Source organism: Cryptomeria japonica, chromosome 10 (genome assembly GCF_030272615.1).
Source record: "Cryptomeria japonica chromosome 10, Sugi_1.0, whole genome shotgun sequence".
NCBI classification, from domain to species: Eukaryota; Viridiplantae; Streptophyta; class Pinopsida; order Cupressales; family Cupressaceae; genus Cryptomeria; species Cryptomeria japonica.
The window spans coordinates 630,076,070-630,092,850 of record NC_081414.1 but is presented as its reverse complement, the minus strand read 5'-3'; positions in this window follow the sequence as shown (position 1 = coordinate 630,092,850).

The window sequence follows — 16,781 nt, the reverse complement described above, 5'->3', positions numbered from 1 at the left end:
GTGACCCACAATATCAATCCACTGGCCATATGAAGAGATATTACAATATATGATTGGCCTGCACTTGCAGGAAGGCTTACAGCCTAGAGCACACAACTCAATCACAATAGGAGCCTCATTGACTACATAACATTCCAGACAACAATCTGGAGAATAGTGAACTGCTAGGATAGTATATTCTATGCCAGAATATAGTTCTGATTTAAGCTCTATTTGTTCTAATTAAAACCCTAAACCTCTGTACTGGAACAACCCTTACAATAAATTCCTCACATACATAGTCTCTCTAATATATTTCACATTACATTGCATTCACATATCCATCCTATCATTATAACAAAATAATCTAATCAATCTCTCCTATATACCCTATACAAATTTATGCCTTATGTCAGCTTACAAGGATATACACAATATCAGATTACATGTTGGCCATAACATTAATTAATAAACATTAAAACAAGTTTCTGATGTTGGATCTAAGATATGTCGACCTCCAATACCGATGACCTTTACTATACCATATCAGCCTCCATTCCAGTGTTGGTGCCACTACTGGTGTAGAGTTTGTGAAGTGCTTGCCGGTACACCACATGAAGATGAAACTCAAAATCATGTTGCCATCAATGACAACATAGTGAAACCTAACCAAAAGAGTGTCAATTACCAACACTTTGGTCATTTCAATGATTTCAAATTTCCCCGCTTCCCCATGCACTCTCACCTTCCCAAGGAATTTTTAATTCCTTTTCTCATTCCTTTCCCCAGGCATCTTATTATCTGGTAATTCTTAATTCCCTTGTCCTCCCCTAAGGAATTTTTAATTCCTTTTTGTCTTCCCAATGTACTTGAGGATATCTTCCCCATGTACATTATGGAGTGTGGAGACAAGAAATTCCTTTATGGCAAATCTATTGGTCTCCAACCATGTCCTTTCAATCCATGTCCCGACCTTCCTTCAATCTCAACCCTTGATCCACTTTCAATCTCAACCGTCCATTCTTCCCCCTTCAAATCTATAAATTGGGATCTCCTCCCCTTCATTCCACATCTCATCTTTTGCAATCTTATGTTATGATTTTAGTTCTAGAATTCATCCTTGTGCATCACCACTATAGGCAAATAGAATCCAAATCCATAGTTATCCACATCCATCCTTCACTTGCATTCTTTTATCCATCCATCACTCCACCTTTGATCATTGGTTGTTGTGCATTGGAGAGAAACCCACATCCAAAACAAGGAGCTAATCCAATAAAGTTGGAGAGGGGTGCATTTCCAACTTCATCAAGAGCTCAATCCGAAAGAGAAGGTAAAATAGCAAGGTATCAATGATTTTTTGTTTTGTTTTTTGAATGTTTCATTTGATTACTAATTATTTTGTTTCCTTGTTTTTTTCCTCTTCACTTGAGGGTAATTGTATATCAAAAAGAGAGGGGAAGATCTCCTTATAAACTTTCCTGTCGTCAAACTTATTAATTTTTTGACATAGGCCGACATGAAGGGCAATTGCTGATCAAATTTGACATAGGACCTAGGGGCCAAAATAGGCCCCGATTAGGGAGGACCAGGGCATGGTGCCCTGAACCTGGTGAGGACCAAGGCATGGAGCCTTTGTCCTACACCAAACTGGGCCAGGGCTAAGGGCTTATGCAAGGTATAGGATGGGAAAGTGAAGTTTGGTTGCATGGGGAGGCATAAATAGGTCCTGATCAAGCATGAGGATGAGATTGCCAAGGTGAGGACCCCAAATGCGGTTGAAATTGCAAGGGGTGCAATTTTAGGAAGCTACAGGATCCATAGCCATGCATTTTTCTATTGGAATGTGGGCCCATGCAAGAGAATCAAACACCTTGAAGTGCTTAACTATGAGTATTCGACTAGTCTAGGCTTGAAAAGGAGTTGTCCGCTTCACAAATTTGTGAGGAAATTGGTTTTGGATGCACCATCTAGAGTTGATAGTCTTTGGCTAGTATTGAGGTTCTAAAGACTGGGAGTGAATCATACAATTAGCCATCTCCTCAAGGACCTATTCTTGTGTTCTGTGACACCATTCTACTGTGGACATTATGGAAAAGTGTGGTGCATGTTGCTATGTTTTGAATCACAAAATTGTTTAGACTAATTGTTAACATATTCACCCCCATTAATTGTACATAAAATCTTAATGAACTTCCCAGATTGTTTCTTTGCAAAAGCTTTTAAATCTAGAAAATTTTGAAAGACCTCAGATTCTTGTTTCAAAAAGTAAACCCATGTATATCTGGAAAAGTCGTCAATAAATGTCAAGACATATCTAGCCCTACTGAAGGATGGTTGTGAAAATAGTCCTGCCAAGTCACTATGTACGAACTTCAATAATTATGTAGCTCTCCATTCATTGACTGTCATGCCCAAAATTTAGGGCAAGAATGGGACAATTTTTTTTTTAAAATCACAACTTAAAACATTAATTTGACAAAATGCTATAACATGTTTTGTCTTAACTATGTTTAGAGTAACTTTATCTACTAGCTCGAGTAATCAAAATAGTTAAAATTAAATGCGGAATTCTAATTGAATAGATTTATTGTCGCATTGCTCTTAATCAATAACTAATTTAAATAACGTAGAAAAAGATTAATCTCCAATATCCATTCATTGTTCTTAGGATCTAATTAAACCAGTTCTAACACTTAGTTTTATAAGTGTCTTTATTTTACTTAACAAATTAAATAGTAGATTAAACTAAAACAACTAAAGGGTCAATTATATTCGCAAATGAATATTCTTCTATAAGTTTAATCACATGCACCTACGTCTAGGAGAGCTAAAAATTAAACCCTCTAGTCCAATGATTTACATTTAGAATTAAATTCCCTAATTGTTTAATTTCAAACACCTAAATTTATTTAATTAAAATTAAATATTATTTCACAGATTTTTAATTCAAAAATATCTCAATCTATTTAAATTTAAAATTAAATATAACTTCATTAATATTTAATTCATAAACATCTCAATCTATTTAAATTTAAAATAAATATCAACTTCATTAATATTTAATTCATAAACATCTCAATCTATTTAAATTTAAAATTAAATATTAACTTGATTAATATTTAATTCATAAACATCTCAACCTATTTAAATTTAAAATTAAATATTAACTTCATTAATATTTAATTCATAAACATCTCAATCTATTTAAATTTAAGATTAAATATTAACTTCATTAATATTTAATTTGAAACATCTCCACCTATATATATATATATACACAACTATATATATATAAAAATAATATTATATATATATATATAATATTTTATATATATATATATTAAATCTAAAGGGTCTTACCCATGCAAACCCTAACCCTTATTTATACTATAAAATAAGCCTCTCCTTATTTTATTTTAATTTCATTAACCATATTTTACCCTAGCCCTAACCGGGCTAGGGTTTCTTCCCATTTTTTTTTGTTGTTTTGGGTTTGTGTAGGGCTGAATGGTGTCCACGGGCGGCGGCCATGGCAAAGGGGTGGGGCGGAGATTGAGAGGGCAATAGGTGGGCGGCTCCGCTCACTATGGTCGCCCACAGTGGCACCGACCGGGGTGCCCTCTATGCCCTGCACGGTGTTTGGCCCCGCCGTCCACTGTGCATTGCACAGTGGGTTCGGCCCGACCGACCCCCTCGAACCTTTTTTTTAATTTAAAATTTATTTTGTTTAGTTTTTTTTTGTTAATTTTTTTTTAAAATATAAAATATATTTATATATATATATATGTATTTATATGTATATATATATATATATACATACATATATATACATACACGAATATATATATACATACATATACATACATACATACATACATACATACATACATACATACATACATACATACATACATATATATATATATATATATATATATATATATATATATATATATATATATATATATATATATATATATATATATATATATATATATAAAGAAAATCTAATGTATAGACAAAAGTATTTTAATTATAAGTATGTATTCGAACACAAAAGTTTACTGTACAAAATACAGAAGTTATTATATTGCCCTTTTTTTGAATCTTTTTAAACAACTTCATTAAACCTATTCTAAAATAAAGCAATGTATTTTCTTTTAAACATTAATTACAAAAATAAACAATCAGAGATAGACTATTTAGCTGTAGTTTTATTTTCTGCAATAATTAAATCACAGAGTTACATCAATCTAAACAACACTACATAACTCTAGAATTTATTGAAGTAAGTCCTATGGATAGTCATGATGATTTTCTTGGATTTAATATCTACAAATAAATAAAACGAGAGATACAATAAAATTTACAACAACGATATAAATGATAAATTTTAATAAAATTAACAACTAAATAAATCTATAATCTATTAATTTAAAACCTTAGAGATGGCTATATAATCTTTGATTTTATTTTCTGCAATTAATATAAAATCGCAAATAAAATAAAATCACAGATTTAAATAAGATAAATTTTACATTTCCATGTATAGATCTAAATACTTTTATTTTCATCCCCTTGCATGCATGCAAAATCAATTCTTTTTCTTTTCAAATAAATTGTTTTCAAATGCATAAGGGAAATAACAATTTTCTTTCTTTTCAAAATATCCTATACACACAAATATTTATTTCAAAACTTTAGGAACTACAATCAGAAATAATCATTTTCTTTTCTGCAATATAACTTAAATGACTATAACTTAAACTTCGTGCTCTTGAACCATTTCAGACATGACAAAAAAGTGTCTTTGCCCTACTACCTTTTTCGATCCCTCTCTAGGTCCCTGAACAAGCACATGTCGAACCCTTCCAGCCCGATTCTCCACTGCGGGCTCCTGTTGCTCATCTATGAGCATTGCAAAACCCTCACTCTGCAGGAAAATAAGCGGATTTCCGCCTCCCCTGGTAAAAGGAGGATGGAAGAGGGAGATACTAGCAAGGAGAAGGCATCATCTAGCAAGAAAAGGAAAAGCTCCCCCGGGTTGGAAACTGAGGACATTGCCAAGGAAAGCAGTGGTATGGAGACAGATGACTCTAACCGAGAAGACAACTAGAAGGAAGAGGAACTGGGCAATGAGGAAGAAAGTGGAGATTTTGAGCCTGGTCAAGATAGCCCTATTCCAAGTGATCACCCTGGTAAGGACAATAGCCATCTGATGGAGGGGACGGCTCCCAAGGATAATGAGGAAACCAAAGTTAATTCTGAGAAGGAAACAAATAAATGCTTCGAGAAGATCCTAGCTGAGGAAGGGGATAGCAAGGCTAAGGATAGTGCTGGCGAGGGGCTTATCCTGGATAATCTCAAGAAGCTCTTGGAGGCCAGAATGAATTTCGACAGACGGACTTACGAAACCCTGAAAAACCTAGAGAAGCAAGGGATAAATTTAGATAAAAAGAGGGAGGATGAAAACAAAGAGCATACTACCTGGAAGCAGGATATGGAGAATAAGGTAAAATCACTAGAAGAGGGAAAAGAAGCGATGAAAAATATGATGGGAATTATCCCAAGTATCCTCTCCACTGTCACCAAAAACTTGGAAGACATTGCCAAGGTCTTTGACCATACTCCTAAATCGGTTGTGGACCTTGACCTGAAGGAGGAGACCATCCAGATTGGAAGTGGTGGTGATGCTACCTCGGCGGGCGGAACTGCTAAGAGAAATAGGGCCAGTATCAAGAAAGCTGTGGCTGCTACGGCCAAGGACCCTCCCAACCTCAAAGACAACATCAAAGAGCTACAAGAAATTAGCAGCACCTTGGCTAAAGCCTTGGATAAAATTTGATTCTTGGATGACGTGCTGGCTTTTAGGGGCTTTTGTGGGTTTTTCCCGGTTTTCCGCTGGTTTTTTCCTTTTGTTCTGTTTCTCTCTGTTTCTCGGGGCTTTGCTGTTTTAATCTTTCTTGTATAGGGTTTTGGGGCCCCTTCAAAACTTGCTTTTTCATTAATCAAAAACTTAAATGACTATTACAAATATTCAAATCTTATCTCCAAGATACTCTTGTCACTTTACAATTAGGACTCTCATTTCTAATAAATGAGGAAAGTAATAAATACATATCCAAATGTTTTTCTACAACAACTAATTCCAACCACATCTACTTGTCCTGCTATTTTCTTCTAACAACCTGAAATTAAATCAAAAACTGTGACCATGGAGTGCTCACCTCCCAGCCTAGGCTAACTGGTAGCCACCCTCGAGCTTGGAGAACCAAGCCCTAAATGGGTAACACACATGCAAACACAAAAGAGAAGGGAAAACACAATCTCAAAACACAATCCCAACCTGGCTACACTGCACCACACATTTGTGATGTCTTTTCAAGGGTGGTAGTGGACCAAGTACCCTAAGGAGACTGCAAGTATGGTAAGACTAATAGCCACCTCATGGCAAACCAAATACATCATAAGTATAACAACCCCACATTCCTTATGCCCCCCAAGGCATTCATGCCTTATTTCCCTCCTTATGACCCCCAATGCATAAACAAGCCATGCAACAAGGGTCACATTAAATCCCTTTTGATCACTGTCATTATGAGAGCCTCTCACTCAAGGGTTGTCACTTCTACCACCCACAAGACCATCCTCTCTCCCAAGAGTAGGAGGCCTTGATTACTCCCAAGCACATAAAATGCCAAACAAAAGTAAAACATAAAAACACCAAATATTTTTCTAAGGGGAAATATGCAAGGAAACAAGCCTTTTACACAAGCAATTCTTTCAATAAAACATGCAATATGAAAACATTACAAGAAAGGTAGAACCAACCTTCAACTGCCCAAAGGTATGCTAGTTTTGTTGAGGAAGAGCAGCCCAATTCCACAAGTCTTTCCTTTCTACCCTTAGCCAAATTCTTAATTTGAAAAGTCACTTTTGAAGGTGTCTAAAAGGTCACATGAGAGTTGGCACATGCCTAAATTTACTCCTAACCCTTACGTATACCTTATGGCCTTTAGGAAACCCTATTAAACTACCCCTAGGTGTCCATTTAACCCATTTAAACCCACCTGAAGTTAATTTTTGGGTCAAACTTAAGTTGACCATCCCAAAGATTCTTTACCCAAGGCATTTATGGAATCATATTAAATTAATTGAAAAAGTTATAGTCAAACAACTCCCTCCAAGAGACAAATTTAAAAACTCAAACATAAATCAAAACATGTGTCAAGTGACACAAAGAAAATACTTTTACAAAATTATACATGAAATCTTGTCTCTTGTTGGATTTACACAAATAAACAAAATTCAATTTAACATTCATGCAACAATCACTTTCATGAATAAAATACGATACAAACGGGGTGTTGTCTCTCCAAATAGACAAACCCTGGTTTTACAAACACACATAGGTCTAGGTTTGGTTCTCCATAATATTTCCATGGTCACATGGATAATTTTCCTACGCATCTCAATTACACATTAGTAATTTCAAATAACCTCATATAATGTAAAACACATGATTAAGAATACACATCAAACACTCTGCATACAATATACACTAAATCAATACATCTTGCATCCAAATAACTCAACATAAGCAATTATCATATTTCTCATAATTTGGATCCATATAAAACATGCATCCTATTTCTATCATCATAGGAAAGTCCTGCAAATCCATAAATGACATACATCATCTCAAATTTATCTTGTTCTAGAATCATATAGAGTTCTATAACATAAAGCATATAAATGAAGCATCAACATATAGCAATGTTAAACCCAAAACATGGAATAATATAAGTTCTAAATCCATAATGCATAAAAATAAAGCATCCATAATAGTCTCAACATAAAAATTACTGAACTGCTAGATCGAGTTGGGGTAGGGCCTCACACCCTCCCCCTCTAGGCATGAACTTCCTCTTCGAGTTCATCAAAAAGATGGGGGTACTCTGATCTCATACATGATGCGTCCTCCCATGAAGCTGTAACCTCATCATAGCAATCCCACTGGACCCTAACCTAGTCCAGCTCTGGACCTTGAAGGGCCAGCGTCCGGCATGCCAAAATGCGAATGGGCTCCAAAGCTAGCTGCCCGTCCGACTCCACCTACAAGGCATCCCAATCTAAAATATGAGACTCATCATAGATATATTTCCTCAAAACTGATACATGAAACACATCATGGATGCGTGATAGGCTAGGTGGTAGTGCTAATCGGTAGGTAACTAGTCCTATCCTCTCAAGGATCTCAAATGGTCCTACAAAACGAGGTGTGAGATTAGAACCCTTTCCATAATGGATTGGACTCTTATGTGGTCGCACTCTCAAAAAGACCCTATCTCCAACCAAGTAGCTATGATCTATCCTCTTTGCATCTACATATTTCTTCTATCTATCCTGTGCCTCTCTAAGACGCTGCCTAATCAAATCCACCTGCTGTTCCATATCACAAACTATCTCTGGACCAACAGCAACTCTGTCCTCTATGCGGTCCCAACTCAACGGTGTCCTGCAAGGCCTGTCATATAATGCCTGATAGGGTGGCATCCCCAAAGAAGTGTGATGCCCATTGTTATAGGCAAACTCCACTAAGGGAAGGTACTCTTCCCATCTGGTCTGATGATCCATGATGTACATGTGAAGTATATCCTCTAACACCTAATTAACCGTCTCTGTCTGACCATCCATTTTTGGGTAATAGGCTGTACTGAAATTGAGCTTAGTGCCCATAGCTACCTATAATGCCTTCCAAAAGGAAGAAGTGAAGAGGGAATCCCTGTCAAAAATAATCTTGCGTGGAACACCATGAAGTCTAATAATGTCTCGTAAGAACACCTATGCTACCGCTGGTGCTGTGAAGGTAGTCTGAACTGGTGAAAAGTGAGCCACTTTGGTCAACTTGTCAACTGTCACCAAGATGGCATCATGGCGATGAGAAGACATAAGAAGACCAATGATGAAATCCATGGATATAGTATCCCACTTTCACTCTGGTATAGCATGAGACTAGAGCAACCCACCTGGATGGCGGTGCTCCGCCTTTACTCTCTGACACTCGAGGCATCGGGCTACTAACTCAGCAATGAGCTTGCCATATTCCTGGCCAATAATATAGCTGTCTCAAGTCAGCATGCATCTTCTTAACTCTGGGATGTGCTGCATAAGGAGCTCTATGAGCCTCCGTGACAATGAACTCTCACAATTCTCTGGAAGAAGGTACATAGATGCACCCTCTATGGCATAATGGTCCATCGGACTCCAAAGAATAATCCACATATTTCCCCTCTAGAGTATCCTGAGATTGTATCACTTGGCGAACCTCTGAATACCATCCATCCTCTGGCAACTACTGTAGTATACGGTCTCTCAAATCCATGCCCATAGATATGGTGTATACCTCGTGACGTCTCCTACTCAAAGCATCTGCAACTACATTTTCCTTTCCTTTGATGTAGTGAACGTCAAAATCATATTCGCACAAGAACTCCATCCATCTCCTTTGTCGTGCATTAAGGTTCGGCTGAGTGAAAATGTACTGAAGACTCTGATGGTCGGAATGCAGCTCAAAATGATGACCTAGAAGGAAGTGTCTCCACCTCACAGGTGCATGCACTACTATTGCAAGCTCAAGGTCATGAGTCTTCAGTTTCCTAGACTCAAAAGCTATAGCCCTACCATCCTGCATGAGAACTGCTCCTAAACCCTCTAGGGAAGCATCTATGCAAACCATGAAGTCAGCTGAGGGATCTGGTACTACAAGGATAGGTGCGCTAGTAAGTGCCTTTTTGAGTTCTTGAAAGGCCCTATCGCACTTCTTTGTCCACTCAAATTTCTTCCCTTTATGTTGAAGAGAAGTAATAGGATGAGCAGCTCTGGAGAATCCCTCAACAAAGCGCCGGTAATAACCTGCTAAGCCCATGAAGCTCCTGACCTCTGTCACATTGGTTGGCACTAGCCAATCCATAATAGCTTTGATCTTTGATGGGTCAACTAAGATCCCATCACCAGAAATAACGTGCCCAAGGTACTTGACCTCTGAACGAAAGAAAGCACACTTCGACAAACTGCCATACAACTGATTGTCCCACAAACACTGCAATAACTATCTTAGGTGCTCCTCATGCTCCTTCTCATTCCAAGAATATATTAATATATCATTGAGGAACACAATCAAAAAGTAGTCCAGAAACATGTGGAATACCCCATTCATGAGGCTCATGAAAATAGCTAGAGCATTCGTAAGACCGAATGGAACCACGGTGAACTCATAGTGGCCATATCTAGTGAGAAATGCGGTCTTGTGGATATCACTTTCCACTATTCTTAGCTGATGGTATCCTGACTTCAGATCAATTTTGGAAAAGACTTTGCATCCTAAAGTTGGTCAAATAAATCATCGATTCTAGGTAAAGGATATCGATTCTTGATAGTTACTTTGTTTAACTAACGATAATCCATGCATAATTAGAGAGATCCATCCTTCTTCTTTATGAAGATGACTGGTGCACCCCATGGGGACACACTAGGACAAATGTGCCCCTTCTCAAGGAGTTCCTCAAGCTGCATCTTGAGCTCATTAAGCTCATTTATGGTCATCCTATAAGGTGCTCTGGAAGCTGGCTCAGCTCCTTGTACAAGGTCTATATGAAAGTCAATCTCTCTACGAGGCGACATTCTAGGTAACTTTGAAGGAAACACATCTGAATATCCCTTAAGGATAGGATGGTTGTCAAGTGATGTTTCCTTTTCATCCTCTTCTCCTCGATCACTGATAGTGATGGCAAAAAATTGACATCCCTTTTGTATGCTCCGCTTAAGCTGCATTGCGGAGATCATACGAAGGGACACGGGTCTCTAAATCCTAATGATAACTATGGGCAAACCATGATCATCCTCACACTCAATTTTTTTTAGGCGACACCATCTTGGCTCTGTGGGCATAAAGCCAATCCATGCCAAGTACGGTACCATAAGATCCAAGTGGTGTTACTCTAAGGTCTACTAAAGTGGTGGTCTTGCCAATCTGCAGCTGACATGCCCTAACCTCTGATTCCACTGACACTCTAGCCCCTGAAGCTAACTCCACTTCCCACCTGACACCCTGTCTAGTTGCCACTAGCCTGCAATGGTCCACAACCAATGGAGATATAAAGGAGTTAGTAGCTCCTGAATCAAATAATATAGATACATTGTTACCTTTGATCATACTTGTAGCCTCAATGACTATGGCCTGATGCTTAGCTTGGTGGTTGTCAACCACTGTGAATACTCTATGGGACCTACCCATATCATCAACTATAGGCTCTGAAGCGGCCATCCTCTGATTTCCTGTCATCTGACCCTGAGGGAAATCCCTCGCCATATGCCCCATGGCTCCACATGTAAAGCAAGCACCACGTACCTAAAACTGGGCACCCTGAGGCCTAGAGAAAGCCTATCCTCTTGTCCTACTAGATCCATTGTACCCACCCCTGGAGGATTGCTGAGTCCTTACCAGAGGTGTGTAAGGCACTTGAGCTCTCTGATCTCACCTCTAACCCTGAGACTGCCATTGCTTGGGCTTTGTGCCCTGTTGATACTATGGAGGTTTCTACCTCTGGTTCTATTGTGACTGTTGCGGGGGAGGGGGTTTGGAGAACCCCTGTGAGTTTCAGTTATTTCCCTTCCAATGTGGTTTCTGAAATCCGTATGTCTGGGGTGTAGAGTTTCGGTTCTGGAACCGATCCCTAGTATCCTGTGGTTTGACCTGAATCTCTTCTGCTGTTAGTGCCTTCTCCATGGCAACCCGAAGGCTCCCTGGAGCAAACATCCTCACTGGTCCTGCTATGCTGGCATTTAGCTCTCTGATGAAACGGTTAACGAGAAGTTTTGCGTCCTTTAGATAGTCCACATATGGCAAGAGCTCAAAGAGTTTTCTCTCGTACTGGGTCACTGAGAGACCCTTCTGCTGAAGGTCATGAAACTCGTCTATCCTACATTGTTTGTAATGCTCTGACAAGTACCTCTCCCTGAACCTCTCTGTAAAAATCTCCCATGTGAGAGTATCAAGAACTAATCCACACTTGGACTCCTCCTGTCTCCACCATGTGGAGGTCGTTCCTCTCAACAGATGGACTGCTACATGTGCCTTTAGATTGCTCTCGTAAGAGTGCAATGCAAAGCACCTCTCAAGGCTCAAAAGCCATGCCTCAGATTCTACCCCGTCAGTAGAACCCCCAAAAGATGGTGGTTGGAGGCACATAACCTCCCTGATAAGATCCCGTGGCTCTCAACGAGCTCTCTCATAATATACTGGCCCTGCCATCGGAGGTGGTCCTAGTAGGTGCAAAGACTCTGGCTCATTCCCATGCTGACTCTCTATGGGAATAGGAGGTGGACTCCTGCTCCGTTCCCTATCAGTCGATCTATGACTCCCTGAGTTCTGATTTTCAACATGATGATCCTCTACTGGAAACCTATTATGGACTACACCAATTAGGTTATGGATTGCTTCTAAGAGGTTTCGGTTTGGGTCAACAGGCTATTCGGGAGGAGCCTCTGGGTTCACTTCCAGAACTAATTCTTCCCTATCTACCTCTTCGCGTGCTATGCGTACACACCTAGGACCCCTTCCATGCTTGCAAGCTTGTCTTGTAGTTAGAGGTATCCTAAGAAAAAATAAAATAAAATAAATAAAATAACTAATTTCTTTGGAAAAATATTTAATTAATTAAATTTAAATATCCTAGAAAATCAATATAATAAAATTAATTAAATAATTAAAGTGAAACGTAATGGAGAAAGGTTCCTAGTGTTGGAAACCTTGCTCTGATACCAAAATGTCATGCGCAAAATTTAGGGCAAGAATGGGACAATTTTTTAAAAAAAATCACAACTTAAAACATTAATTTGACAAAATGCTATGACATGTTTTGTCTTAACTATGTTTAGAGTAACTTTATCTACTAGCTCGAGTAATCGAAATAGTTAAAATTAAATGCGGAATTCTAATTGAATAGCTTTATTGTCGCATCGCTCTTAATCAAAAACTAATTTAAATAACGTAGAAAAAGATTAATCTCCAATATCCATTCATTGTTCTTAGGATCTAATTAAACCAGTCCCAACACTTAGTTTTATAAGTGTCTTTATTTTACTTAACAATAATTAAATAGTAGATTAAACTAAAACAACTAAAGGGTCGATTATATTCACAAATGAATATTCTTCTATAAGTTTAATCACATGCACCTATGTCTAGGAGAGCTAAAAATTAAACCCTCTAGTCCAATAATTTACATTTAGAATTAAATTCCCTAATTGTTTAATTTCAAACACCTAAGTTTATTTAATTAAAATTAAATATTATTTCACAGATTTTTAATTCAAAAATATCTCAATCCATTTAAATTTAAAATTAAATATTAACTTCATTAATATTTAATTCATAAACATCTCAATCTATTTAAATTTAAAATAAATATTAACTTCATTAATATTTAATTCATAAACATCTCAATCTATTTAAATTTAAAATTAAATATTAACTTCATTAATATTTAATTCATAAACATCTCAACCTATTTAAATTTAAAATTAAATATTAACTTCATTAATATTTAATTCATAAACATCTCAATCTATTTAAATTCAAGATTAAATATTAACTTCATTAATATTTAATTTGAAACATCTCCACCTATATATATATATATATATATATATTAAATCTAAAGGGTCTTACCCATGCAAACCCTAACCCTTATTTATACTATAAAATAAGCCTCTCCTTATTTTATTTTAATTTCATTAACCACATTTTACCCTAGCCCTAACCAGAATAAGGAATAATATAAGGGTTATAAATATAGATATTGTTACTATAATAGATATTACTATGATGATTATAATTAATATAATATCTTTTAGAAACTGCTCTGCAGTAACAAATAATAATTCATATAATTAAATATGTAAATGACTTATAAATGAATCAGAATAAGATTAATTATCTAGTATGGTAAATTATCGAGTATTTGATAGACTAAAGAAAGACAAGATATCATAGATTTGTTTCATGTTAAGATAGACTTGACTCTTAATCAAGTTAGTTTAAGTCATAAGTACTTTGAAATAGATTAATTATGATTAAAATAGACCAAACCCTAGTAGGGGACATTACACCCAAATACCCCATAACCCACTTAGGAAATGACAAAATAGTGGTTATGTGAGGTGGCACAACAAGCCAAAAGAGGGTGTGTAACTCAACTACCCATACGTAGGTGAGAGTTACAAATGTAGATGAAGTATTTTACCGTGTGCCCTCATATTAACAACTCCTAATAACCTAAGTAAGCTTAAATAATATGTGTAGGAAAATAAATACCCCATAACATAAGGAAAAATAAAAAACCTATGATTAACATGAGATAGAGAGAGAGATAGGAAGTAAGTGAAGGAAAGACCTAGAGAGGTGAGAGAGGTGAGAGAGGGAAAGAGAATGGGGGTAAAGATGGGGGAGATATAGAGGGACAAAACAATAAAGGGAGTGAGAGACCTAGAGAGGGGAGGAAGAAAGAAGACTAGGGGTAGAAGAATATGGAGAGAGAGAGGAGTAAGAATGGATTGAGGGAGAGGTAGACATGGAGAGTGTGAGAGAACTAGGGAAGGAAGAGAGGTGGAGAGAGAAAGTGACAGGGGTAATTATGGAGGGGAGATTGAGAGGGAGATAGGAATAAAGTGAGGGAGAAACCTAGATAGGTTAGATAGATGAGAGAGAGAAAGAGATGGAGGCAAGGATGTAGGAGGAGATAGAGAGGGATGGGGTAATAAAGGGAGTGAGGAACCTAAAGAAAGGAGGGAGAAAGAAGAGGATGGATAGAATAAAAAGGAGAGAGATAAGAAAGAATGGATCGAGGGAGAGGTAGATATGGAGGGAGTGAGTGACCTAGGGAAGGAGGAGAGGTGCAGAGGGAAAGATATGTGGGTAAGGATGGAGGGGGAGATAGAGAGGGAGAGATGAAGAGAGTGAGGGAGAGACCTAGAGAGGTGAGAGAGGGAAAGAGATCAAGGTGAGGATGGAGGGGGAGATAGAGGGATAGGGGAATAGAAGGGATTGAGGGTAGTTAAACATGGAGAGAGAGAGAGAGAGAGAGAGAGAGAGAGAGAGAGAGGTGAGTGTTGGTATTTGATTGAAGATTGCATTGAAGAACTATTGTATTGTCATTGATGTCAATTTTAATTGGTAATGATGTTGTTTTACAACCCGTAGGTGAGAAAGTGAAGGAAACTGGTATTACTTAAGAAGTAGTGAGATCAACCGGTAACCCTACCTGTTGATGTGCTAAACTCTAATTGAAGGAACTTGGTGAATTGCTTGTATTGATTTATGATCAAATGGTGAACAGTAATGATTATTCCACGTATGCATGTTGTATGTGATGAGTTTCAAGTGGTTTTTGGCACATAGAGATAACGGTTTTATCTTGGGAATGAGCGAGTACATTGCATGAAGAGGAAGCTGCGTGATGAGTTACAAGATTCGATGAAGCGGTGATCAAGGAACAGTTGAGGTTGTCTTGAACAATGTGCAATGATTTCTATGTAATCTAACGGTCATACTTGAACCAATTTTCTTGTAATCTCTATGAGATATTAGGTTTGTGATGTGCTACCAACCTATTGTTTTTCTTATAAGGTCGATGAGTTGTTTTGTTGTAGTGTTGGCAATTTTTGGTTAAGTGTTAGTGTTATTGATTGCCAAATTAGATGGTGTATCTGCAGTATGTGTGAAGGCAGATAGGAGCATGAAAAGGATCTGATCAAGCAGAGTAGTGCTATTTACCAGATCAATGAACCCTTGTTGTTCTCTAACAATTACAACAGTCAAATCCCTTAACCAGGTAAGATTTAATAGGCTTAGTGCTTTCTAAATCCTCTAACTAGGTGATCTATTAACTTGGATTTCAAATCCTCTACCGAGGTTACTCCTAACATGTTATTGCTTCTAACAGGGCATTATAGTCAATACCTTAACCAGGTGGTCCCTAACAGGATCTGTTCTTAATAGGACTTTTTGTGAAGCTTTAACAGGCTTGGATCCTAACAGGGAAAAGTTATAAAAAATTTCAGAATAATTGTGGGTATTCATCCCCACTGTGTTTTTTCCCATTTAGATTTCCATGTCAAAAATCATTGTGTCAAGTGGTGAATGGTTTTTATGGTTATGTTTTTTATGGTTAATTTGCTTAACTGTTAAATCCACTTAGATATGATAAGATGACCGACAGTAATCTGAAATGTGCTTTTACTACTGTCAGTAAAGTATTGTGATGTGTTGGTTAAATGGTTTGAGAGTTTCAAAGCTGTTATACTATTATTCTGATATGACAGTCAACCAGTATACTTGACATTGCTATTACAATTTATAGTTTAGTGTTTGAACCAGTTAATTCTAAGATTGACTTGTGAGATTGTTTTTGAGTTTGGTGAAAGTTAAGTCAATTTTCTATCTACTGATTCACTCCCCCCTCTCAGTAGTTGTTCAGATCCTTATTGATTCATCATACCATCAGTTTCATGGGAGTTTAAGGAGGGAGGGGGAGATATAGAAGGAAAGATGAAGAAAATGATGGAGAGACCTAGAGAGGGGAAAGAGTGAGACGAGGAGAGAGAAAATAACAAAGAGAGAGAGATAGAGGAGTAAGAGGGGATGGAGAGAGAGGTAGACATGAAGGGAGTATAAGATGTAGAAGAGTAAAGAGAGGTGAGAGATGTAGATGGTGAAAGAGGGGTGATATTTATAGAGG